Below are 4,295 nucleotides of genomic sequence, written 5' to 3'. Positions count from 1 at the left end.
TAATATGTATGCCAAATTCTATTATGATCTGAATTGTGGTTATGTTACTCCTTGTATTAGACACAAAATCCTTTAACAAATATAACTGACCTCATTGCAAAAATGGTGAGAAAAAAGGGAAAATTAAATGAATTTTGAACGAAACAAAGAAGAAAGCAAAATGGTAGTTAATTAACAGGGAAATTCCAATCTTTCAGGTGATGAAAAGGTGACTACAAAGATATTTTTACTTATATAACTAAGCAAATTTACGTTTGATCTCTTGAACTCTCAGTCTCTTGATTTAGAAATCCATGATCCCTCCAAGTCAAAATGCAGTCTTGATATGCATAATCTGTTGTTATTTACTCTCAATACCTCGAAGTGTCTATGTTTTAATGTTTACATGTTTTCAAAAACCCCAGTCACATTTCCAAGAAAGACCAACGGGTGACAGTTTTTGAGGCAAAAATACCTTCTTCAGGCAACAGTCAGCTGTTCATCTGCCATTGTCTTGCCCGAATTTGACCTCTTTTTTTGTCAGCCTACCAATTTTGTGTCTGTTGGGCCATGTTATAATTTTCTCTGCATCGGTGGTCGATTCCTTCAATTGAAGCAGTCGTACAATAGTCTGTCGACCAACCTTCAATCATCATCCGAACATTGGTAGACAGTTCTTAAAGTCGGTCGTCGATGGGTCAACATTATTGGAATTGGGTTTTTGTAAATGTTGGCTGATGGTGAAAATCAAACTGTGGCTTAGTGAACGATGATTGGGCGACTATTGGCCAACTTAGAATTATCTAAATTTTGAAAATTACCAGTGTTCTTAGGAATTAATATGACTGCTCCACGTCGCTCGATACTAATGTCGGCTGATCATGTTTTTAAGCTGACGATACGACAAAAATTTGATTTGCCTGACCATCAGCTTAAATGTGACCTAGGCATAACTCAGCACACTTTACTGAACACAAACCCACAACACATGATTGCAGTCCTGCATACTTTGAGGTATTGAGAGATACCTATACTAAATGTAGAACTCTTCAGTGAGCAGTGTTTAAAGCTTCCTTTAATTCAAACAAAGGTGTGATGGGGGGGTGGGGGTGGGGGCTTGTGATTAATTCCAGATAGGTGAACTTGTTACGTGTCTTTGAGATCAAAGACTGTTGAAGGAGTGAACAAAATAGTAGTTTAGACTATATGAATCAGCCTTGATAGTTCAATGGTTAGAACATTTGACTAGTGAAACAGGTGTCCTTAGTTCGATTCCAACCTTTTATTTTCTTTATACATTCCTTTTCTACTACAGTAGGTTACAGATTAAAAAAAAATGTATATTTATATTTTAAAAATGTGTTTGTTATGACTTATTTACATGTTAAGGAAAACATTTAGATTTTAGAGTGATTAATAATCTGTTAAGAGAGGTACTTTTGAGTTTGATTAAAATACCTGTAATTATGAAGCCTTTATTTCCCTACAGATGTCAACAATGAAAATGAAACAAACCAATCAGTGGATCGAATTAAAAGTTTTGGTAAAAGAAAAAAGTTGCATATACATGCTAACAAGAAAGGACTTACATGAAGAAGTGTTGTACAACTATGAGAATGGAAGGAGGATTTGGTGTTTAATTGAGGTAATTTAAAGTGTTGATTCCTAGGGCTGTTTGTTTGATGAAATTTAACCATTAGAATATTTAGTTTTGAAGAAATTTAAAATAAAATTATGCATGCAATTCCATTCAGGTGAGTTTTGTGACCAAAAGTCATCTTTTTCCTGATATTTTATCACAAAATTTTGTAAGAATTACAGTAAAACATGCTTATAACAAAGTGCCAGGGATGGAAAATTTTGCTTCATTATAAGTGTAATTCGTTTATATATCCATTAAGTTTACAATATATTTTAAAGTCACAGGGAATAAAAATCACTTTGCTCTAAGAGTCAATTCATTATAAGTGTGTTAGCTATAAGCGTGTTTTACTGCATGTAGAAAGAATGATATATAATTTCAGAATCTGGTCACCTTAAAGATTTTTTAGTTACACTGTAAAGAAATATATTCTAAAGGTGAAGGTAAGGTTGTTAATTATGTAACGCTGTACACATATCCACTTTGAGGTATCAATGGTAAAATACAATAGATTATGCACAGCGGGTCTGCATTTTAACTTTGAGGGTTTTGAGAGATTGAGAGTTAAGAGATCAAGAGAAAATTTGCTAAGTTATATAGGGAAAAAATCTGTGGATCTTTTCACAAAAAATCGTACAACATATTTTTATCTTAAGTGAAAACTTATGATAAAAATCGTTTTTACAAAAATTCTGAAGAAAGTCGTAAGTGCAAAATCTGTCATAACTTTACGAGAGCCCCAACCCTCTCTTAAGTATTTTAAAAATGATTTTATTGTAAAAATATAACCGCGAATACCAAAATACACGTTAAATTGAACTTTGTAAAGCAACTTCAAATAATATTTTATATTTTTTTCACAATCATTGTCAAAAATTTAAGTGAATTACACTACAAAATATTTACGATGTAAGTTTCACTTATGACCTTCTTTTACGTCAGACTTTTGATTGTGACATAGATTTTAAACTTCCTTGCTTCACAAACGATTGCATTCGATATTTGTTGTCAATAATGTTTGTTATGCTGACAAATGTTAAAAACTAAGTTTTATTTTTATTTTCACCCACTTATTTAAGGATTATAAAGCATATTGAAGTTGTTGCTAGGGATGAAGTCTGTCGTAAATAAAATCTTAACTTCAATCTGCTACGAATGTGTTCTTGTCGTAAGAAATTCTTAAGTTAAAATCTTACACAAAAACTTAAGTTTTTTTGTGAAAAGGGCTACTAGACCCAAGGCTAATATTTCAAGCAATCAAGAACGTTGAAAGATCGAAGTTTGAGCCATTTGGAGTTGCCTGTAGTAAGGAAATGTGTTGCTTAACTTTATAATATCTGAGAATTTTCATACCTGTAATGACATAATCCCCCTGTTATTTTGGCATTCCCCCCTCAGCCCCCTTTAGCATAGCTAGAGGAATCCAAGACACCCTTCTACTTTTAAAATGTCCCATTTCTATTTCATTTCTTATGGATAACCCTGAATATCTGGTCACCTCAATAATTATTTTAAATTTCAAGGATCATACATATATCTCTGGTCCCCTTAAAGCTGACATGAACTCTTAAATATGCGATATTTTCATCCTGGTACAACTTATTTCATTCTCGTACTCCCTTTTTCCGCCATATTTCTTTCAGATTCGCTCTCTTATTTTACCGGCTATATAAACCCTGATGACCCTGATGCCTTTGTTACACTTGAGTGATTTTCTAGCCTGGCTGTCGTCATGTACACATCTCTGATAGCAAAGTCTTGGAACACGCCATGAACTGACATAAAAACATGTAGACCTGTACACATCTCTGATAAAGCAGTTTTGGAACATACCATAAATCTGAAAAACTAGGAATTTTACTGAAAACCATAAAGAAGTATTTAAATTTTGAATAATTTAGATGCAATGCATTAAAATCAAAATAGCACGTGCATGTTTGATTCACACATATATTTGAACAATAAACAAGAAAAGGCTACCACATGCTACCTCATTTTTCAAATAACACTGTACTATTGAGCATTATGCCTGCTACACGATATATGCACATACTATGCAACTTATGCATTCAAGTATAACAAATTCAGATGTACATGCATGCATGCCGAGAAAACGCATCGAATGCTTTAAAATCTACCTGAAATACTGCTATCGGTACAGGGATGTGCACATGTCGAGAGAATAACTTCCTTTTTAATGAAATATGCATCACGGAAGAAATAAATCCATTTGTAACTCAAAGGTAAACACATAGTCACTAGCACTTAAACACATGTGGTCCCTGTTGATCAGTATTTTTGGTCAGGGAAAATATCAAAGGTGAAAGTGACACTGGTATTTTGCCTGATTACACAAAATAGTCACGCAAATAACACATTTCAGAAATCAAAATAACTGTTTTGATATATGTATTAATAGTTCATGAATGTGGCTTCATTACATCAAATTTAATACATAAACATACATTCTTGTTACGGATCTTACATCTTTTAAAGAAAATAAAAGGAGGGGGTGGGGGTGGAATATGTATAATACATTCTTCAATATATTTTAAACAAACGTTGGAAAAAAGTCGGATTTTCCTTGATCAAATATATTTAAATACGTACAATGAACTGGCTTCAACTGTTTTAGATATAAAACTAAAACTAATATATCGTAAAGCAACACTGA

The 4,295-nt window shown here is 32.8% G+C and overlaps 1 long non-coding RNA gene across 1 annotated transcript in view; it reads left to right on the top strand.

Moving 5' to 3' along the window:
• Positions 1 to 1,520: 1,520 nt before the first annotated feature.
• The window catches only part of LOC133189965 (uncharacterized), a 15,673-nt gene continuing 12,898 nt past the window's right edge, over positions 1,521 to 4,295 (top strand). Inside the window, exon 1 of the long non-coding RNA XR_009721542.1 lies at positions 1,521 to 1,624. This is a non-coding gene — a long non-coding RNA (uncharacterized LOC133189965). The remainder of the gene's footprint in view (positions 1,625 to 4,295) is intronic.

The sequence above is a fragment of the Saccostrea echinata genome, unplaced genomic scaffold, assembly GCF_033153115.1.
Source record: "Saccostrea echinata isolate AGI-Se365-2 ecotype Australia unplaced genomic scaffold, CSIRO_AGI_Sech_v1 ptg000001l, whole genome shotgun sequence".
Lineage (NCBI taxonomy): Eukaryota > Metazoa > Mollusca > Bivalvia > Ostreida > Ostreidae > Saccostrea > Saccostrea echinata.
This window is presented reverse-complemented; position numbering and strand designations above follow the sequence as displayed.